General features: G+C 40.4%; 1 long non-coding RNA gene across 1 annotated transcript in view; it reads right to left on the reverse strand.

Moving 5' to 3' along the window:
* Positions 1-929: 929 nt before the first annotated feature.
* LOC117083009 overlaps positions 930-24232 on the reverse strand; it is a 36080-nt gene continuing 12777 nt past the window's right edge. The window contains exon 3 of the long non-coding RNA XR_004436898.1: positions 930-1027. This is a non-coding gene — a long non-coding RNA (uncharacterized LOC117083009). The remainder of the gene's footprint in view (positions 1028-24232) is intronic.

The following is a 24232-nucleotide window of genomic DNA, read 5'->3' on the forward strand; positions in this document are numbered from 1 at the left end:
TGAAGCCACGTGGATTTTTGGCTCTTTAACCATATTCCCTCTCTATGCTTAAACCAACTTGAGTTGTGTGTCTGTAACTTGGCACTCAAAATTTCTGACTACAGTAGGTACCAGTTCTCCACGTTTGCATATAGGAGAGTATTCACAATGAGTTTGTTCTGCAGGTAATTAAAAAGAGAAACATTTCTTCTGCCCCCCATCCTCGGGCTCATTGTTCCTGCTAGTATCATGATGTTCCCAGGAGTGCCATTCCCAAGGTGGGGCAGCCAAGGTCATCCCGGTTTTTACTGCTGAGAAAACTGGAGGCCTGTCTCAGAGGTCCCAATCCCTCCACCAGCTGGCGTCTCTCACAGGCAGTCACTTCCACAAGAGACTAAAGGAAAGAAGGCGGGTCCATATAGAAGCGACAACAATTGCTACAACTTAGATCAATCTCTGTGAACATCTAGACCTGTACCAGCTACCCCTAAGGTGACGTTAGAAGACAGGGAGAGGGGAAGATGGGAAGAATGGGAAGAAGAGGGAGAAAGGGAAATGAGGATGAAAATAAACTTTTAGTAAGTTCCTATTACGTGCCAGGCACTGTGACAAATACTTATCACACAGGTTATCTCATTGGATCCTCACCACATTCTACAAAGTTCTGTTAAGTATTTCTATGAGGCACTTGGTATCATCTTCATTTTGACCCATAAGAAAATAGTCCTATAGAGATCTAGTAACTTACCCAAAGTCACATACTTAGAGTGTCACTGGCAGAGCTGGAATTTAGAACGGATTGTCTGATTCTAACACCTCTGTGTGCGTGTCCCTGTCTTTGAAAATATCCTTATGAGAAACCCCAAAATACAGAAGAGACAAAAGAGGCATGGCCACCTGCCTATCCATTCCTTCCCAACTCCTTGGAAGACCCTACCACTTACCCTGGGAAATGTGGAACTTCAAGAGCCCACTTAGAAAAACACAGACAGGAATGGTGGAAAAGCATCTTCATGACTGGGATTCAGCTCAGACATCAGGTTTTATTCTGTGATGGAAGGCGGTAAGAAAAATGAGACAAATAATTTCTTTTAAAAAAGGAGCTCCCATCCCTTGTAGTTCCAGTACCTACATAGAACCAGATATATTGCAGGTTCTGAAAGAGATATTTGTTGAGTGAATAAATAAATGAATAGCAACGAGTAATTAACTTGACTAGTTATAATAAAGGGGGAAAGTTTGGCTTCCTGATTCTATTTCTCCTTGCAATAATAATAATTTTCCTCCAAATTCTACATTGGATTATGTTCTCTAAAGCTGGGGCTTTAGTGAGAGTTTGTTGGAAGACTGCCTGATAAGACATGGTAGACACACTATCTACCACTTGATCTCTGGTCTTCATATTAGAAGCAAGGATGTGGAAGGCTTTTAAGATCACTAGGGGAATACAATGTGGGAGTGGAAGGAAATGTTGCATAAAAAGCAAGGTAAGGATGTAATGTACTTTCTTGCAATTCTAATGATGACATCTATCAACCTGTTAAGAGTTCCTGGATGCCATTCCAGCTTGCACAATTCAAAGAAAAATGTTTCAGAGTGGCATTCCATGAGTTTGAATGCCACAACAGGTCTGAAACCAGCATTTACCGAGTTCCTCACATGGGCCAGCCACTGAAGTGGACAGTTTTTGTTTCTGGTATCCATTTACATCTGCCTCCATCAAGGTAGGCATCCAGATTTTGCATCAAGGGAAACACTCTTCCCACTCTTAACTTTCTCCTCTTCAGGCAATATTGCCTCCACTCCTGACTCCAGGACACTACTTATGCCTGCCATACTGAAAGTGTATGACAAGCATTTTACATCTTCTCTCTTGCTTAACGTCCCTAACAACCCTGTAGGAAAATAATTACTATTGCAATTTTACAAATAAGAAAACCAAGGCTTGGAAATGTTACATTACTTGTCCAAAGAAACACAGATGGTGTCAACTCTAATTTTAAAGAATGAGGATAATTCTTAATAACCTTGACTATTCAAAATGTATGCACAAGTTGCTGTCAATAACTATTAAAAAGAAAGAGCTGTCTGGCATCTGAGGATGGATAACTTGACACTTTTACGTTTCCTCAATATAGTGTGTGGATGTATGTGTGTGTGTGTGTGCGCGCGCACGTTAGTTCATTTTCATGCTGCTGATTGATAAAAACATACCCAAGACTGGGTAATGTATAAAGAAAAGAGGTTTAATGGACTTACAGTTCCATGTGGCTAGGGAGGCTTCACAATCATGGCAGAAGGTGAAAGGCACGCCTTACATTGGCAGCAGGCAAGAGACACAATGAGAAACAAGCAGAAGGGGTTTCCCCTTATAAAACCATCAGATTTTGTGAGACTTATTCACTACCATGAGAATAGTATGGGGGAAACTGCCCCCATGACTCAATTATCTCCCACCAAGTCCCTCCCACAACACATGGGAATTATGGGAGCTACAATTCAAGATGAGATTTGGGTGGGGACACAGCCAAACTATATCTGTGTGTGTGTGTGTGTGTGTGTGTGTTCAATCAATGTCAACAGATGGTCTGGTGTACTGGTTAAGAGCTTGGACTCTGGAACCCACTCTCTGGTTCAAATTCCATCTCTATCTTATACTAACTATATGTAACCTAACCTTGTAACTGTGGACAAGTTAATAACCATGTCTTTGTTTCCTCATCTGAAAATCGGAATGAGGACAGTGATGGCATTTGCCTCGTGGGACTATTCGATCAGCTGTGCTAACATGTAAAGTGCTTAGAAAGTATCCAGCATCTGGTCAGTGCTACCATTGCTATTCATGTATGTAATGTTCCCCATATATCCAAAAGCTAAAGATATGTATTACTTTTATGCCGTTTGTTCGTACTTCCCCAAAAGGCATAATGAAGCAGATAATTGCCAATCATTTCTCCCCAAGCACAATCCTTCAATAAAGTCCTTGTTCTTGCTCAAGCTGGGAAACCATTTCAAGACTCACAGTGTATTGCCATTATTCAAACGTTAGAAATATTTTTCCAAGTGCAGTAGTATCAGCTTCTAAGCAGGAGTTGTTTGGGAACCAAGTCACAAGATACCATCACATCCATGTGGAGGAAGTGGCATCATCCTGGCCCAGCGGAATCATGATAAGATTCTTCACTATCAGCAAGAATAATTGCAAAGCCTTCAGTGTGACTGCCATCTCACTGTATTGTGCGATTTTTAAAATTCCACTCACTCTTAAATGTTCCCTTAGTTTCTATCCAGAGTTCACATAGCAGAACTGGCTTGTCAACAGGAGAGGCCTGTTTGTTTTCCAAAAGCAAAGTGCACTTCTGTCCCAGAGCATCCATCTTGCCCCCACTATCCTCATCATCTTCATCCACATAGCCTCTCTCTCTGGAGAAAAAGAAATGGAGCCTGACTTTTCAGCATCACGGACACCCCTTTTAGCATCCTGTGCTAATGCAAGGAATGGGCCTCACCAAATTCCCACTTTACCTAACATGAGGTGGAGCAATCAGCAACCTAGCATTCTCTGATCAAAACAGCAAAGGCACCTGGCAAAAGGAAGTTGGTGAGAAGTGAAAGCAACAGAGAAAAAGTTAGAGGAAGTTCCCTTCTTCCTCAATCACAGCTTGGGAACAATGTTCAAGCAGTGTGAACATCCTCACCATTGTTCAAACAGGATTTCCCTGGTCTGTTTTGTGCTACACACAAAACAATTCAATTCTTAAGTAGGCTTTGATTCTTTCCAACTTATGCCATGTAGTGTCCATTGGGAGTCATTTAGTATAGGATGGATCAGCTACAATTAGGCTTAGCTGCAAATGGTATAAAATCTAAATTAGCAGGTGTTTAAATTAGCTAAAAGGGCCAGCGCGATGGTTCATGCCTATAATCCCAGCACTTTGAGAGGCTGAGGCAGTTGGATCACTCGAGGTCAAGTTTGAGACCAGCCTGGCCAATGGGGCAAAAACCTGTCTCTACTAAAAATACAAACATTAGCGGGACATGGTGGCATGCGCCTGTAATCCCAGCTACCTGGGAAGCTGAGGCAGGAGAATCACTTGAACCTGGAAGGCAGAGGTTGTAGTGAGCTGAGGTCACACCACTGCACTCCAGCCTGGGCCAGATAGAGCAAGTCTCCGTGAGACTCTGTCTCAAAAATAATTAAATAAACTAAAAGTACTTTTTTTCTTGTCTAACAAAAGCAGTCCAGGACCTGTATTGCTTTCCACAGGAGAAGGATTTTGGCTCTTTCTGTCATTTTGCTTCATCGTGATTCACCTCATGGTCCAAGATGGCTGCTGGATCTCCAACCATCCTTTAAAGCTCGGCCAACTGGAAGGAGCTAAGCCAGAAGAAGAGACAAAGAATGCATGTGAGCTTCCTCACAAAGAAATTTTCTGGAGGCTCCCCTGTGTCCTCCGCTTAATCTTCTTTATTAACACAGAGTTGCCAGAGACTAATTAATAGATATCTGGTTCAATGGACCCCACACAGAAACACACACACATAATTATACTCTAGATCCTTGTTCCCACAGCAGAATAGGTAAGCATCCTCTCTTATTGAGAGTCCTGCCTTAGCCAAACGTCCTCTCTTATGGTGCTGGACATCACCCACACAGAGGCTGGCAGCCTTTAGAGCCTGTGTTAAGGCTAGCATTTTCTTTCTTTCTTTCTCTATCTCTCTTTTTAAACTGTAAAATATACTTGCTTGCATCTCAAAACAGACTTTGGATTATTAGAGAAACTTAGTTTGGGTATTCTCTTCTTGAGGCTATTGCCTTATCTTTCTAATATTAACAATAATAATTTTAATATTGCTATCATGACATCCTTGGAATAGTACCCTCATCATCTAGAAACCAGAAGAGGAGTACAAGATATTTAGACCCCAGTTCCTTGATATTGGCCCCAGCTGTCAGCCTCAGACTTGCCATAGAAAATCTAATGTCTCTGGTTCCTCATCTTTCCAAGTCTGCCAGTCTGGAAAGGAACGAGGAGCCCAGCACTCTCTAGCTTTCTTTATCACTCTTGAATCAAAAACAAGAATTCCAACTGTGTGGGTGGGCCTGGTGGACCCTCCACAGGGAGTGTTCAGCTGAAGGGTACTGTGTGGCGCATGTACAATGTTTAGGAGGACAGCCTTTATAGCCAGACAGGCTGTGTTCAGACCTCAACTCCGCCATTCCCACAATACCTGCTCTGGAATGCATTATTCTCTACCTACTCCCTGCCTCCAATAAGATTCAACATATGTGTAATATCCTCCATCGCACAGATCATGTACAAGAAGAAATGATCCCATAGAAATGAAATGCTTAGCAACAAGTACCCAGTAGATGATGATGTGGTTAGTAAATGCTAATGGTTATAATTCACTTATATATTAGAGGATGTCTTTGTACAAAAAAATGAGCTAAACTGTATTTTTGTCCTTTTAAGGATAATTAGATAATTAACTCAACAAATATTTATTATAAATTACTATGGTTTTGCTTAGCAAAGCACCTCACCTATAGCTGTAAAAGAGAGAAAAAAGAGAGGAAGAATGGAAGGATAAGAGGAAGAGAAGGAGGGAGGCTGAGTGGGTGGAGGGGCAGGCAGAGCTTGTAGCAGATGGTCGTGGAGCATGTACCTGGGGACCTGAGGCCATCACTGAGAAAAAGGATACAAACCCTTTCCTGAATTTTTATGTATTTTTGATCCCTCAGGGAGGCTATTCTCTGCAACTAATGGCTGTGTATGCATCCAGGCAGGGAGCAGGTGTTAATCTACACAGACTAGTTAATAGCCATTAACAGCACTTAAAAATCCAATAAACAGAGAAGGACGTTCTAGCCATCCATACCAGGACCAGAATTCTGTGAGGCCCTTCCCACTATGGTAGCGCTCATCACCATCATCATCAGCAGCAGCAAGGATTTCTATTTAATAACCAATAGCACAAATATCTTCTGTCCAATGCTATGTGCTAGGCCCTGTGCCAGTACTGGAGATAAAAAGATTAATGAGATCTGATCACTGGGCCCAGAAGCCTACGGTGCAGAAGGCAAAGCTGTCTGGAACTGACCACAATATAGTGTGATGAGAACTATGTGAGGAAAATAAACTCAGTTCCGTGGGAGAGTGTGACTAATGGCCCGTTTTCTGCTTGAAATGGAACCCTTTTTAATATCAAATATTGTTCAAGAGCAGAGGAAATTCACCAAACAAAACAGCCGTGGCAGCACAAAACAAATGAATATAACTAAGTGTAAAGTAACACGCCTCCTAAAAAATAATCTTATAAAACTTCATGAGAAATGGCAGACTGGAGTCATGAAGTATAAGCTTTTCCCTGGGCCTGGCTCCAAACACATAGTGGATCAAATAGAGCCATTTTTAAAAAAAAAACATTCTAAGCCGAATTCAAAATAAAGACATGAATATTTTCAGGTACCAGGAAGGAAAAGGAGAAATTAAAAGTTACAGAGTTATATCTTAGCGATGATGCTACGGCTTCCAAAGGACAGGTGTTGGGGAGATCAGATCAGATCTAGAAATTCTGATGCCCCTGAGGGAGAAGATATCTGCCCTGAGAAGACTGGAGGGACTATTTTGTTCAAGAAGAAGAGACTAGAAACAAACATTACAGACGTCCTACCAAGCAGCAAGGAAATATATCTGCCCTTGGCCTTGGATGCACAGGACTGAAAAATTGTCTGCATGTGTCATGAATTCTCTGCATGTGTCATGACGTCAACCTCGGGCAAGTTGTCCTGAGCAAGTGAAATCCACAGAACTTCCGGTAAAACTAAGCAAAAACTACTCTGTAGGGATGCTTTCATATTCTAGGGATACAAGAATCCCATAGGAAACAAAACAAAACAAAACAAAAACCACTGAAGATGACCCCACAGCCAAAATGGAAAAGCCATTAATAAGAAACTACCTTCCATGAGGGTGAGCCAGCAAATGCAACAATAGAATACTATAGGATGCCCCCAAAATATTGTACATGTCATCTTTACGTAGCTGAATAGCTACATAAGCAAACGTGCTGAGTATGGCCCAATACAGAAAGGCTCTCACTTGAAGACTACTACCACACTGGTGTTTGAATCTCAGCTTGTAGTAAATCACTCCTTCATATGAAACATTTCCTTCTTTCAACTGTCCTTTGAAATATGTAAATGCTCCTGGGAAAATTAATAAAAGTTAGCCTTTCTCAAATTTCAGGGTTTACTAGAATTATCTGTGGTGCTCTTTCAAAACAGGCCCTACCCCCAGGAAATTCCAGTGTAAGCGGATTTAGGACAGAGACCAGGAATCTGTATATTTAATTAGTGTTGGTCAGGAGGGTTTACGGTGAAGGTGTTTTGTGCTGCTGAACGCGTAGTCTACTCTAGAAACTGTTTAGGGGCTGTGAATTAACTTGGTTGGGAACTTTTAATTAAGAATTCTATATTTTGGGATAGAATAATTTTATTTATATAGAGTTATATATAGTCCATAGATATTCTTCTGTATACACACCTTCTAAGTCATATTGGTTTTTTACCTTTTACTTAAAATTAGATTTTAGCATATTTGTATGGATATTGGTAGCAGAAGTGAAAAGAAAGAAGGAAGTGTGAAGGGGGCAGTTGCTAAGTCAAAAATTAAGTAGTAAAAAGGAGGGATTACATCTTTTTTATGTCTGCCTCAGATACAGCTTGGGTGTCAGAGACCTTTACTACTTATCAAATGGGCTCTTCCATATTTCAAACCCCCATGGTAGGGACATGTGACCAGTTCTGGTGAAAAGGAACAAAGCAGAAGTAATATCCATCACTTACAGAACTGCCCTTGAAAGCGGTGTGCAACCCCCTGGTACTGAGTTCCCCTCCTCCTAGCATGGAAGATTATCTGCCCCCAGTCAGGCCTGCAAGAGCCAGAAACAAAACTGTGTGATGTAAAGTTAGTAAAATGCAGCTGTGGGTGGGGAATAGGGAAACGATGTTTGTAAGCACAGCATAGCCTAGTCTAACACTCTCTATGTGAAAGGGAAATCGGAAAAATTCTGTTAAAGAAAGTAACCTCTCATGTCCAACCTAATGGTTATGGATAGCAGTTCCTGTCTTGCATCCTCTTCATCCTCTTTAGCTATTTTCTGTCACTGTTTCCAGCATCTTTAAATTGGTAAAAATGAATAGATATCTAAGTAAACTCCAGGATACCACTTATTTGCTTTTCTTACAAAAGCAAAGGATATTGCCTTATCCTTTAGGCAGAGTTCCATGAAACTACAATATGTGTGTGTGTGGGTGTGTGTACACAAAATTTTACTTTTAACAAGCAAAAGATTCGGATATTTTTAATCCATGCCTGGGAAGAATAATACAGGCACTTACTGGCAATGCGCACATTTTACTGACCTTTTTCACTTAGTTTCCTTTTGGAGTTAAGAGAATAACAGAGCCAAGCAGATGTCCCAGCCACTCTGCAGCTGCTTAATTTACAATGTGACACCAAATTTATGAAGCCAGTTGGGGGACTCCATGGCATCCTATGTTTCAGGAAGGGAAATTCACAGGTTTGAGTCAATCCAGGTTCTGTGTAGTCAAGTTCTCTGCACTGGGAAGTTACTGTGAGGTCCCCAAGGCATAGCTATGGAAGCCAAGAAAGAGGGCAAAGAATGAACAGAAAGTAGTGTGCTTTCTTCCTTGCCAGGGCAGATGGGAGGGTCAGGAGGAGCAGGAGGCATGGACTGGAGCCCATGAAAGAAGGAAAGAACCCCTATTTTTTAAACTGATCACGTCTCCTAGGTTTGCTATCAACTCTCACTCCAATATGGGTAGAATTCAGGAACCATTTTTACCACCGTGAAGGAATACCTGCCCTGGGGTTCATGCAAAACGCTGAACCATTCCTTCCACATGCTTTCCACCCTTATTGTGCTCACAATAAAAAGGCAGGCCTCTGTGGGCTGAGAAGTGGTCTGGTTTGGAGATTAGTGAGCTAAAGATAACCAAATAAAGTTTGACAACATCAGGGTGGAGGACCTATCCCCAGGCAACACATTGAGTAATTTGTAATAATGCAGGAACTTGCAGTCACCACCTTAACAACCTATTGTTTTCTGTTGCAACATGGAAGAGCATGATACTTGCATTTTAAAAGATATCTTTACACTTCTCTTTTACTTTTTAAAAAAATTACAAGATCATTGACCATGAAGTTTTCCAACTGCCCTCGTAATTAAAAAAAAAAAAAAAAGAACTCAAGTTTCAAATGATCAAGAGGAGAAGGTATTTGGGGACACTATGGGAAAGGCAGTTTTAAACACCTTGGCTTTGAGATACTAAGTGAAATATCCAATGGCAGATTAACAGATTTGGCTACATAGAAATTTAAAATTCTGTATGACAAAGGAAACCACAAATAAAATTGAAAAACAAGCATGCCATTGGAGGAAAATATACACAATGCACTAAATAAAGGATTATCTAAACTCTACAGATCTACATATCTATAAGAGGCCCATATCTCAATTGTCAAATGAGCTAAGGCTATGAACAGGAAATTTGCAAATTTGCGGGGGAATTATAAATGTTAACAAACAGATGGCGAAATGCCAATAAAAATATGAAGAACCTTATTGGTAATAAAAGAATCACATATGAACAATCACTTTATCAATTTTTTGCCCATCAGCCTGACAAAAAGTAAAAATATTGATGATTTCAAATGTTGAAGGTGCTATAAGGAAACAAACATTCTCATTCAACATGGAAGAAGTGTACATTTTAAAGCCTTCTGTGTGTAGAGGGGAAGCAATTTTGCAAGAGTTATCACAATTTTAAATGTGCCTATACTCTCAGCAATTTCATCGCTACCAACGTATCCTAGAGAAAAACACATGTGCCCAAATCCTAGAGAAAAACACATGTGCCCAAAGAGCATGAACTAAGATGTTCTTGGCTGCTTTGTGTGTAATAGTGAAAACTGGAAGCAATCCAAACATCCATCAATAGGGCACATCCATATAAAGGAGTTTTAAAGTGCTGTCTCAACAGGATGTAGTAGATTTTTATATGCTCATATGGGAAGATATCCAAATCAAAAAGCAAGCAATTGGTAAAGTATGTGAGCTCGTTACATTGCATAGAAAAAGTACTGGAAAGACAACCCACCGAACTATCAACGTTGGTTTTTTGGGGGTGGACAATGTAGTAATAGAAAGGGCAAAGGGGTTATTTTTACACCTTATTTCAACTATTTTCATATATTCTTCACTACAAAGAATTTCAGGTGATAGGAATTTGATGGAGTTAAAGGCAAGAGAATCCATTTGACGTTGTTGCTTAAAGAGGCAGAACAGTGCAATAGTTAATATCACGGACTAGAATCAGACTGCCTGGTTTTAAGCCCTGTCTACTTTGCTCTACTAAATATGGTGAGACCTTGGGACAAGGTTCTGAACCCCTCGGATCTCTACGTCCTCATCTTTACAGGGGGATTGGTAGCATCCCATAACAATATCCCATAACAATTGATGTTACTATTAACACTGCGTTGCATGGCAGCAGTTTTGATTGTATTTCCTTCTCTAAAGGTCCAGGCACAATAATCACCTTGGAAAAACAACTATTTGTATTAAGTTATAATATTTCATAGAAACTTACAAGATAGAAGTTTTGAATTATTGTAAATATTTAGAATGAACATATAGACAATGCATAGAATAAATAATCATATTTATAGAGCAGAAAACAAATGTTATTGATGTTGACACTATAAAAGAAACAGTTTTTAAAGTTGTAAAGACAACCAAAAGAGGAATTAGAAAGAATAACTAACTGAAAAATGGAAAGAGAGGAGTTCACTTACATTTGTTAATTTAGGTTGCTTTAGCTAAAACATGTCATACTGGAGAGTCCTATCTGAAGTTGATAAGTCCAGAAATAGAGATATAAGCACTTTATTTAAAGTGTGGAGCTAGGCACCAGAAGCACCAAAAAATAAAAGATCCAAAAAAAGCTTTTTAAAAGGAGAAGGATCAAGAAAGATTTTGTTTTGTAACTGATTCCTGTCCATACAATTTGAATTTTATAATGTCATGCATTATTTTCATGATACCCCCCAAATAAGGGACTCTTGTTATAGTAGGAGCTTGGCATGTCTTTATGGTGGATGGTGATTGCATACATATTCATTTGATCGATAATTATACCCAAAAAACTGGTAGCAGTTGCTGTCTCTGGGGAAAGAAATTGGGTGGCTGAAGGACAGGAGTAATATAAATATTTTCACTGAATTCCTTTTGAATTTTTCAATTTTGTGCAATGTGCCTGTATCACCTATCTCCCAAAATACTAATTTTGTAAAGCTTGTCTTTTCATTACATGGCCCCATCTATTAGGGCAGAACACTGAAACTTCCAAAAAACTTCCAAATGAAAAATGTTACCAGGGCTTACCACTGGATCAAGTTTCTGTGCCCTGACTCACGGGGCCTCCTCCCTCAATTGCACCTGAATTCTAAACCTTAGCAACTTCTGGGCATTCTAGAAAGAACAGACTGCACCACCTTAGCGAGGGCTATAAATTCTCATTTGTCCTGTTCAGTTTTGCAAAACATTATCAAACAATGAAAATAACTTACCTCGTTTCACGTTTTAGTTCATCGACAACTGGGGATAGAGAAGAGTCCAAAGCAATACATGTGACTGGAGACTTGTGGACTGGTGACTGAGCCCATGACTTGCGGCAGAGTTGCCTGGATTACTACCCAGCTACATTAGACGTGTGTCTGTAGACATGAAGACTGTAGTCACATGTCATTTAGAAGCATATCTAATCACTATCACAACTTTAAAGTAGTGATGAACATAAACAGAATTTCAGGATACCTGCAGCTGTAGTAGTATATGAAAATATTAGCATCACTTCTTGGCCTTTTGGCTAAGATTAAAGTTAAAATATTGTTGACTCCTTTTACTGGCAAATCCTGGAGTCACAGGTACTGAAAATATTAATGAAAAAATACATAAAATCAATAAATATAATTTATTGCCTACATTCGTAATTGAAGGAAATGCTGTATTTTAACTAGAGGTTAGTGAAAATAAATATATAATTATGCCCATCCAACATCATGGACACCCGGTATTCTATCTGTGAACCCCAGGTGATATTCCCTGATATAGATCCAAATGTATCCCCTAATTATAAATTCTGTTTGAGATAGCCTGATTGGTCTGAAGCCAGACTTGAAACTGAAGCACATTTTGGGAGGGAAGTCACATATCAGGCTAGAGAGGGTTCCAGACCAGAGAGTATTCCATATTGCCTCAAAGTCTAATGAATTAAAATTCAAAAGAAGAAATCCAGACTTCTAGAGAGAGTACCTGGGATGGGTAGTGTATTTCACAGTTTAAATCAATTAGAATTGTCATTATTCATTTTAGCTCCTTAAGGTGCTAAGAGATGATCAAAGAAAGTTAGAGATATTTTGACCTTTTGATGAAAATGTACTCCTTTCGCTAAATGGCCTGTTTTATGTTAGGTGCACAAAGATGCCAATTAATGTGACAGTCTGTGTACCTTTTAAAACATGGCTTCAAATTATTTGACATTATTCCCATAAAGAGGTAGGGTCTAGGTACCCTCTGCTTAAATCAAGGTAGGCTGACAACTGTTTTGACCGATAGCATTCTACCGAAGTGACACCATGTGACTTCCAATGCTAGGTCATAAAAGGTTATAGGGCTTCTGCCCCATTTGTTTAAAATACTTGCTCTTGGAGTCTAAGGCACCATTGTAAGGAGTTTGACTATCCTGAGGCTGCCATGCTGTGAGGAAGCCCAAACCACATGGGGCGGCCATTTGGAACACTGCAGGTGACAATCCCAACACTCCAGTCTCCCCAGATATGAGTAAAGGAACCTTGAGATGATTCCATTCTCCAGCCACCTGAATTGGTCTGCAGATGTTCAAGCCTTTCTTTTTCGTTTTTTTTCTTTTTTGAGGTGGAGTCTTGCTCTGTCACCCAGGCTGGAGTGCAATGGAGGATCTCAGCTCACTGCAAGCTCCACCTCCAGGGTTCATGCCATTCGCCTGCCTCAGACTCCCAAGTAGCTGGGACTACAGGCACCCATCACCACGCCAGGCTAATTTTTGTATTTTTGAATTTCACCGTGTTAGCCAGGATGATCTTGATCTCCTGACTTTGTGATCCGCCTGCCTCATCCTCACAAAGTGCTGGGATTACAGGAGTGAGCCACTGCATCCGGCCATTCAAGCCTTTCAGCTGGGTACCCAGTCACTAAGAAGCAGAGTTAAGCCATCCCTGCTGTGCTTGTCCAAATTCCTGACCCATAGAACCCATCTTAATAAAATTATTGGGTATTTTTGCACCATAAAGTTTTGCAGGAGTCTGTTACACAAAGAAAACAAAATATAAGTCCAGTATCTAAACAGAAGGAAGATGGTAGAAAGACCAACATGGTCAGCATACAGACATATTAACCAGATACCAGTATCAATTTAGCAAAGCATCCCCATCCAGGAAGGATGCTTTATATCCACTAAATTGTTGTTCTAAAGCAATGCATTAACCACACACCTGGAGCTACGAAGCCAATTGCCTACAAGTACTTCTTAAGTAATGCAAATGAGATCAATCAAGAAAAAGAAAAATCATGAGTAAACCCTAAACCATTAGAAAAACAGTAGAGAAAAAATGATATTAGCTGAGATGACCAACTGTCTACTCAAAGCCATGCTCCCTTTTCTATAAATAGTTGTTGCTACAAAGTGGCTGCATGGAATACTTTTTATAGCTGCCTTGAAGCTGAGTGGGACCGTTAACTAGTTCTTGCCAATGGATGTTATTTCTGAGCCAAGGCAATAAAAAACTAACCCTTCTCCCTCTTCTCTTCCCTATCCACCAGCTGCATACATAGGCCTCCACGGTTCAGATGGCTGAGCCATGAGATGGAAAATGCCTTTAGCACCTAAATTATTGTATGGAGGAAAACTATCCACCTACCAGGAACTGTGTTGGACTATTACATAGGTAAGTGATATACTTCTATATATTAGATACTGAGCCACTAGAATGTCAGGTTTTATTTGTTACAGCAGCTGGCATTTACCCTAAACCGCAACAATAAATAGCAACTCATACTTGGCCTCAATGTCAAAAGAATACTAACTCATGATAGACTATGGAAAACTAAAAATAACACTCCCAACTCAGCTCCAGCTAATTCTTGTCATGTGAGAGAGGTTACAAATCTAGATTTTTTTAAATATTTAAGTTCAACTCCATTTAAAAAAATCTCAGTGAATCCAGCACAAAACACACATTCAAGTCCATTTAGCCACATTGCATTTTCATAGCTTTATACCAAGATTGGTGAGATCTCTTTATAATTTTGGTTATATGGCAGAGTGTATGGTCTGAATGTTTGTGTACTCCCAAAATTATAAATCAAAACCTAATAACCAATGAGACAGTATTAAGAGGTGAGGGCTTTAGGACATGATGAGGTCATGAGGACTCCACACCCTCAAGAGTGAGATTTGTATACTTATAGAAGAGGCTTGAGGAAACCTGATTGCCCCTTCCACTATGTGAGAGCAGCAAGAAGCCATCATGTGTGAAGCAGAGGGCCATCACCAGCCACAGACTCTGCTGGTGTCTTCTATTTTTATAAATTCCTTGATGTAGGGTATTTTGTTGTAGCAGCTCATGCAGACAAAGACACAGTGCTAACTACTATTACAAATCAATCATACCATACCAAACTTTTATCCTATCTGCCATATACTCATCAAGTTACATTTCAGGACAGCTCATCCTCTTCCTCAAAAGCCTTCAACAAGATGAAGTTTTCCTTTTTAGCTGAGCATTTAAGGCCTTCCAAAGTCTTACCTTAACCCAATCTCCTCCGTGTCTTTTCCAACTGCTTCAGACCCTTTGCTCTCCCACGCACTTTCTCAGCTTGGTGCTTTGCTCAGGCTGCTCCTTGGACAGTGCACAGGGATCTCTGCCTCTGTTGCTCAAAAGCAACCTTAATCAATACATAAACAATTGGGTGTGGCTGTTTTACAATAACACTTTATTGATGGACAATGAAACTTGGATTTTACATGTGTTATGAAATATTTCTTTTCTTTTGATTTTTTCTTATCCTTTAAAAATGTAAAAGCCATTCTCAGTTTGTGAGTTGAACAAAAACAGGTGGCTAGCCAGATTTGGCCCATAGGCTATAGTAGGTTACTGACTCTATTTCACGGCTATGTGATCCAATCGTGAACTGTGGAGTGGCTTTGTGGAAAACCATCCTCCCTATTTAAAAGAGACATTGAGGAAGGCAGAGCAAGATGGCCAAATAGGAACAGCTCCAGTCTCCAACTTCCAGCACGAGCGACACAGAAGACCGGTGATTTCTGCATTTTCAACTGTGTACTCGGTTCATCTCACTAAGGAGTGCCGGACAATCGGTGCTGGTCAGCTGCAGCCCGACCAGCGAGAGCTGAAGCAGGGTGAGGCATCGCCTCACCTGGGAAGTACAAGGGGGAAGGGAATCCCTTTTCCTAGCCAGGGGACTGAGACACACAACACCTGGAAAATTGGGTAACTCCCACACCAATACTGCGCTTTAAGCAAACGGCCACACCAGGAGATTATATCCCACATCCGTCCGGGAGGGTCCCTCATTGCTAGCACATCAGTCTGTGATCTAATTGCATGGCAGCAGCAAGGCTAGGGGAGGGGCGCCCGTCATCGCTGAGGCTTAAGTAGGTAAACAAACCCGCTGGGAAGCTCGAACTGGATGGAGCTCAGAGCAGCTCAAGGAAGCCTGCCTGTCTCTGTAGACTCCACCTCTGGGGACAGGGCACAGCTAAACAACAACAACAACAACAACAACAAAAATAGCAGCAGAAACCTCTGCAGACGCAAACGACTCTGTCTGAGAGCTTTGAAGAGAGCAGTGGATCTCCCAACATGGAGGTTGAGATCTGAGAAGGGACAGACTGCCTGGTCAAGTGGGTCTCTGACCCCTGAGTAGCCTAACTGGGAGACATCCCCCACTAGGGGCAGACTGACACCCCACACCTCACAAGGTGGAGTACACCCCTGAGAGGAAGCTTCCAAAGTAAGAATCAGACAGGTACACTCGCTGTTCAGCAGTATTCTATCTTCTGCAGCCTCTGCTGCTGATACCCAGGCAAACAGGGTCTGGAGTGGACCTCAAGCAATCTCCAACAGACCTACAGCTGAGGGTCCTGACTGTTAGAAGGAAAACTATCAAACAGGAAGGACACCTATACCAAAACCCCACCAGTACGTCACCATCATCAAAGACCAGAGGCAGATAAAACCACAAAGATGGGGAAAAAGCAGGGCAGAAAAGCTGGAAATTCAAAAAATAAGAGCGCATCTCCCCCTGCAAAGGAGCGCAGCTCATCGCCAGCAACGGATCAAAGCTGGATGGAGAATGACTTTGACGAGATGAGAGAAGAAGGCTTCAGTCCATCAAACTTCTCAGACCTAAAGGAGGAATTACATACCAGCACAAAGAAACTAAAAATCTTGAAAAAAGAGTGTAAGAATTGATAGCTAGGGTAATTAATACAGAGAAGATCATAAACGAAATGACAGAGATGAAAACCTGACACGAGAAATACGTGACAAATGCACAAGCTGAAAGAGTATCAGCGATTGAGGATCAAATGAATGAAATGAAGTAAGAAGAGAAACCAAAAGAAAAAAGAAGAAAAAGAAATGAACAAAGCCCGCAAGAAGTATGGGATTATGTAAAAAGACCAAATCTACGTCTGATTGGGGTGCCTGAAAGTGAGGGGGAAAATGGAACCAAGTTGGAAAACACTCTTCAGGATATCATCCAGGAGAACTTCCCCAACCTAGTAGGGCAGGCCAACATTCAAATTCAGGAAATACAGAGAACGCCACAAAGATACTCCTCCAGAAGAGCAACTCCAAGACACATAATTGCCAGATTCACCAAAGTTGAAATGAAGGAAAAAATCTTAAGGGCAGCCAGAGAGAAAGGTCGGGTTACCCACAAAGGGAAGCCCATCAGACTAAGACAGCAGATCTCTCGGCAGAAACTCTACAAGCCAGAAGAGAGTGGGGGCCAATAGTCAACGTTCTTAAAGAAAAGAATTTTCCACCCAGAATTTCATATCCAGCCAAACTAAGTTTCATCAGTGAAGGAGAAATAAAATCCTTTACAGATAAGCAAATGCTTAGAGATTTTGTCACCACCAGGCCAGCCTTACAAGAGACCCTGAAGGAAGCCCTAAACATGGAAAGGAACAACCGGTACCAGCCATTGCAAAAACATGTCAAAATGTAAAGACCATCGAGGCTAGGAAGAAACTGCATCAACTAACGAGCAAAATAACCAGTTAATATCATAATGACAGGATCAAGTTCACACATAACAATATTAACCTTAAATGTCAATGGACTAAATGCTCCAATTCGAAGACACAGACTGGCAAACCGGGTAAAGAGTCAAGACCCATCAATCTGCTGTATTCAGGAGACCCATCTCACATGCAGAGACATACATAGGCTCAAAATAAAGGGATGGAGGAAGATCTACCAAGCAAATGGAGAACAAAAAAAAGCAGGGGTTGCAATCCTAGTCTCTGATAAAACAGACTTTAAACCATCAAAGATCAAAAGAGACAAAGAAGGCCACTACATAATGGTAAAGGGATCAATTCAACAGGAAGAGCTAACTCTCCTAAATATATATGCACCCAATACAGGAGCACCCAGATTCATAAAGCAAGTCCTTAGAGACTTACAAAGAGACTTAGACTCCCATACAATAATAATGGGAGACTTCAGCACCCCACTGTCAACATTAGACAGATCAACAAGACAGAAAGTTAACAAGGATATCCAGGAATTGAACTCATCTCTGCAGCAAGCAGACCTAATAGACATCTATAGAACTCTCCACCCCAAATCAACAGAATATACATTCTTCTCAGCACCACATCACACTTATTCCAAAATTGACCACATAATTGGAAGTAAAGCACTCCTCAGCAAATGTACAAGAACAGAAATTATAACAAACTGTCTCTCAGACCACAGTGCAATCAAACTAGAACTCAGGACTAAGAAACTCAATGAAAACCGCTCAACTACATGGAAACTGAACAACCTGCTCCTGAATGACTACTGGGTACATAACGAAATGAAGGCAGAAATAAAGATGTTCTTTGAAACCAATGAGAACAAAGATACAACATACCAGAATCTCTGGGACACATTTAAAGCAGTGTGTAGACGGAAACTTATAGCACTAAATGCCCAAAAGAGAAAGCTGGAAAGATCTAAAATTGACACTCTGACATCACAATTAAAAGAACTGGAGAAGCCAAGAGCAAACACATTCAAAAGCTAGCAGAAGGCAAGAAATAACTAAGATCAGAGCAGAACTGAAGGAGATAGAGACACAAAAAACCCTCCAAAAAATCAATGAATCCAGGAGTTGGTTTTTTGAAAAGATCAACAAAATTGACAGACCACTAACAAGACTAATAAAGAAGAGAGAGGAATCAAATAGACGCAATAAAAAATGATAAAGGGGATGTCACCACCGACTCCGCAGAAATACAAACTACCATCAGAGAATACTATGAACACCTCTACGCAAATCAACTAGAAAATCTAGAAGAAATGGATAATTTCCTGGACACTTAGACTCTTCCAAGACTAAACCAGGAAGAAGTTGAATCCCTGAATAGACCAATAGCAGGCTCTGAAATTGAGGCTATAATTAATAGCCTACCAACCAAAAAAAGTCCAGGACCAGATGGATTCACAGCTGAATTCTACCAGAGGTACAAGAAAGAGCTGGTACCATTCCTTCTGAAACTATTCCAATCAATAGAAAAAGAGGGAATCCTCCCTAACTCATTTTATGAGGCCAACATCATCCTGATACCAAAGCCTGGCAGAGACACAACAAAAATAGAGAATTTTAGACCAATATCCCTGATGAACATCGATGCAAAAATCCTCAATAAAATACTGGCAAACTGGATTCAACAGCACATCAAAAAGTTTATCCACCATGATCAAGTGGGCTTCATCCCTGGGATGCAAGGCTGGTTCAACATTCGCAAATCAATAAATGTAATCCAGCATATAAACAGAACCAAAGACAAGAACCACATGATTATCTCAATATATGCAGAAAAGGCTTTTGACAAAATTCAACAGCCTTTCATGCTAAAGACGCTCAATAAATTTGGTATTCATTAAAAAGTCAACAACATAAAAAAGGAAACAACAGGTGCTGGAGAGGATATGGAGAAACAAAAACACTTTACAGTCCTAGTTCAACCATTGTGGAAAACAGTGTGGCGATTCCTCAAGGATCTAGAACTAGAAGTACCATATGACCCAGCCATCCCATTACTGGGTATATACCCAAAGGGTTATAAATCATGCTGCTATAAAGACACATGCACACATATGTTCATTGTGGCACTATTCACAATAGCAAAGACTTGGAATCAACCCAAATGTCCATCAGTGACAGACTGGATTAAGAAAATGTGGCACATATACACCATGGAATACTATGCAGCCATAAAAAAGGATGAGTTTGTGTCCTTTGTAGGGACATGGATGCAGCTGGAAACCATCATTCTTAGCAAACTATCGCAAGAACAGAAAACCAAACACCGCATGTTCTCACTCATAGGTGGGAACTGAACAATGAGATCACTTGGACTCGGGAAGGGGAACATCACACACCGGGGCCTTTCATGGGTAGGGGGAGTGGGGAGGGATTGCATTGGGAGTTATACCTGATATAAATGACAAATTGATGGGTGCTGACGAGTCGATGGGTGCAGCATACCAACATGGCACAAGTATACATATGTAACAAACCTGCACGTTAGGCACATCTTTCCTTCCCAGACTGCTCCTCTTATATTCCTTTTCTCAGTGAAAGCCATCCGTCTTCCCAAGTAGGAAACGTAAACGTCAACCTAAATTGATATCCTCACTACTATCGTCTGAACCCAGCTTCCAATTAAATGGTTTCACAACAAATCCCTAAAACTTGGGCTGGGTGTGGTGGCTCATGTCTGTAATCTCAGCACTTTAGGAGACCAAGGCAGAAGGAATGCTTCAGTCCAGGAGTTTGAGACCAGCCTGGGCAATACGGCAAAATCCCGCTTTTACAAAAAAATACAAAAAAAACCCCCACAAAAAAACAACAGAAAAGACTAGCCAGGAGTGGTGGTGCACACCTGTAGCCTAGCTACTAGACTGAGTGGGGAGGATCAATTGAGCCCATGACATCAAGGCTGTAGTAAGCCCTGATTGTGCCAGTGCACTCTAGCCTGGGCAACAAAGACAGACCTTGTCTCATTAAAAAAAAAAAGTCAAAGAATTACTCCACAAACATTTATCAATTAAGCTAAACATTTATACATGAAGAAGAGTTTGACATGGTTTCTGCCTGCTGGGAGCTCATAACGAGTGGAAAAATGGATGCTGAAAGTGTCACCACAGAGGTAAGCACAGGCAGCCATGGAAGCACATGGAACAAGGAGCTAACCCACACTGGGCAGTAACTGAAGGCTCCTTGATGGTGCTGATACCTAAGCTGCAGCTTAAAATACAACTCAGGGTTACCCAGACCAAACAGTCCATTGGCTGGAATTTATCTGATGCTCAAAAAATGTTTGTTGATTATAAGAATATAAGTAGTAACCTTATGAAATTTACATTACTAATTCAATTAACTGAATACATTTAATTATATCTTCAGTTTGTTCTCCTCAACTACAGGCTTTTCCCTTTTATTTGCATAATATAACATATTCTTTCTTCAAATCCAACAGTGTAAAGATAAATGTCCAACTCAGCTTTCTTTATAAAGAGTTTCAAATTGAACAAATATTATTTACAAATGATGTCAGGTACTTAAAAAATGTTTTTGTTGTTGCTGTTTTTGAGACAGGATCTCACTCTGTCACCTAGGCTGTAGTGCAGTGGCACAACTACAGGTCACTGCACCCTCGACCTCCTAAGCTCAAGTGATCCTCCTACCTCATCCTCCTGAGTAGCTGGGACAACAGATATATGCCACCATGCCTGGCAAATTTTTGTATTCTTTGTAGACATGGGGTTTTGCCATGTTGCCCAACCCGCCTCAGCCTCCAAACTGAAACTGCAGAGATTACAGGTGTGAGCTACCACACTTGGGCAAGAAAAAGACTATCAATGGATATCTAAATAAATTTTAGTAAAGAGTGGTGGAGTGTGGAAGAATCAAGTGAACTCTTTCTTGTAAGAAGGACTCTGCCCTCATGAAGTGTCCAGGAAGTTGGTAAATTCTTTTCCATGTTCATAATTATTCACCTTGTACCAAATACATTCTAGAGCAGGAACACTAAATATAAGCATCTAGCTGTACCACAATAAAAAAGTGCACAAAACAAAATTATCACCAAAGTGACAAATAAGTGACAAAGCAAAAAAGCCATTAGTCTCGTACATCCTAACTAACTCATAATGTAGACGAAAACAGATAGATGGAGGTGACAGTGAGATGTTCCTCAACAACTTGGTAATATAGGGAAAAGCTTATAGTGAAAAAACAAATGGAGAGAATTCACATATAATGAATAAGATAAACTTTATATCACATAGTCATCCAAGCAAGTATAAACATCTGAATTGAAAGTTTTAGAACACTCTAGATGTCAATTAGGGTAGGCTGGGTATAATGTAAGAAACATTGAAATTTAGTAAGTGGAAATCTAATAAACAGTATCATATTCCATTTAAAAGATTCAGAGTAGAAGAAGAATTGGCCTGGAACCAACCAAAAGCAACTTCAACCACCAGAAGAGTCAGGACTTGCTTATCCAGTAAAGAAACACTCAATGTGGTCAAAAGAAATGCTATCTTCCCACCGCCCCACAGCACCACTGGAGCAATGAAATGCCCAGGCTTTAGTATGGCCTGGAGGAAAGACTTCTCACTGCCGTTTCCTTTAATTCTATAATTAAGAAACCTTCTACTGACAAACCTTGTTCCCATACATGCAGATAGCAGAGGCGGGAGATTCTAGTTGGCAGATATGAGCATTTTGCTTACCAGAAATAATTCATTTTATAATAAACTGATACTCTGGCTTATACATTAGTCTCCTGAGTTTCATTACCATTAACGGGATGACTCTGGGGGCCTAACAGCAAGTTTCTGGACATACAAAGATGAAAAATCCTTGGATAGTGATAGTCATCAAAATAGAGCCACCCAGTGAGTTTTGGTGGCCATCCAGTAGTGTTTCCTTAACATAATCCCTCTCCCTTCTTACTACCTTAAAATTACAACAGAAACATTCATGCTCTAAATATATGATTACCATAGACATAATTATAGCATACGAAGGCTCCTCTTGTCTAGAATTTGGCACACCCTTATAAAAGAAATCCATTTGTAAACTATCTTGTCCCATCCTCCCTCAATTCTTACCTTCTTGTAATGTTTGACTCAACCAGTAATAATACCTCAGCAAGACTGACTCATCTATAACAGAGTTAATATACTGAAGCAGCAGAGAGTTGTTTAGCACTGAGCCCATCTGAGAAGACAGCTGCAGTAACAGTGCCACCGATCAACATCTGAAAATATGTAACAAAAATAGGCTAGACATGGTGGCTCATGCCTATAATTGCAACACTGTGGGAGGCTGAAGCAGGAGGATCACTTGAGCCCAGGAGTTTGAGACCAGACTGGACAACATATTTAAAAAAATTTTTTTTTTTTTTTTGAGACAGAGTCTCACTCTGTCAACCAGGCTGGAGAACAGTGGCGGGATCTCGGCTCACTCCAACTTCTGCCTCCCAAGTTCAAGCAATTCTCATGCTTCCGCCTCCTGAGTAGCTGGAAGTACAGGTGTGCACCATGCTCAGCTAATTTCTGCATTTTTTGGTAGAGATAGGATTTCACCATGTTGGCCAGGCTGGTGTTTGTGGTCTTGAACCCCTGACACCTCAAGTGATCTGCCCGCCTTGGCTTCCCAAAGTGTTGGGATTACCAGCATAAGCCACCGAGGCTGGCCTGATATAATTTTTTTGAAAAATTAGCCAGGCGTGGTGATGCACATCTATAGTCCCAGGTACTTGGAAGGCTGAGGTGGAAGGATTACATAGGCCCAGGAGTTCAAGGCAGCAGTGAACCATGACTGTGTTACTGCCTGGGTGACAGAGTAAGACCCTGTCTTAAAAAAACAAAAAGGCCATACGGTTCAAACAGAAAATGCAAAGAAGCACATGGTCCAGTCACACACCTCTAAGCAATGTATATTCTGTAAAAGTTGGGGAAAGCTCTGAAATTGTTCTAGTGGAAATGATCCACTTCTATTTAGACAATCAGAAAGACTCATCTCTTTTTTTCCATATTCTTTAGTGTAGCTACTAGAATTGAGCACTGGTATAACTGAGAGAGAATTCAATTTCTAAAGAAAGATAATAAAACAATCTATCAATGGACAAAACAGACTACAAAGCATAAATATAAAAGCAGCTGTTACTGTGTTTCAATTAAATGGGAATATGGTTTACACAGAATCCTGGGTAATTGACATGTATTTAAATACCTATAATCTCCTCTAAGATCTCAATGGTTATTATTTGGATTTAACAAAAGAAAGCCATGCAACTTGTTTGGGCTTTAGATACTTACTATTATTAGAGGACAAACACCACCAGCTGGACCTAACATCAACTTCAGAGGTTCTGGAGAAGGTCCCTGGTTTCTTCATGGCAAGCAGAGCCATCTTCCATAGATTCTCTGAATTCTTAAAATAGATCTGTAAATTTGGATATAAAGTACAAGAGAGTAGGTACCCATAAATTGGAGCGACATAAAGTCTAAAACTGCTCATTAATTGAAAATATATTATGAATTCCTTAACACTCATACAAATGCCTTTATTTTTCTGATCAGCAATCTATGAAATGCACCAAACGGGATCAACACGAAGTGCCAATCCCGAAAAAGTAAACTTCCCCAAAGCAGTAACACAATACTAGACAGTAAAACAGTAGGCTGTAAGCATTTTAGTTGAAATCTGTAAGTTAACTTTAACAAAAATAACATATTTCAATCTCAATATGATTTCTCTCTCCTTAATCACTTACCTTTTTCCTAACAGGCAAAGATAC

The sequence above is a fragment of the Trachypithecus francoisi genome, unplaced genomic scaffold (genome assembly GCF_009764315.1).
Source record: "Trachypithecus francoisi isolate TF-2019V2 unplaced genomic scaffold, Tfra_2.0 Contig00275_ERROPOS151986, whole genome shotgun sequence".
NCBI classification, from domain to species: domain Eukaryota; kingdom Metazoa; phylum Chordata; class Mammalia; order Primates; family Cercopithecidae; genus Trachypithecus; species Trachypithecus francoisi.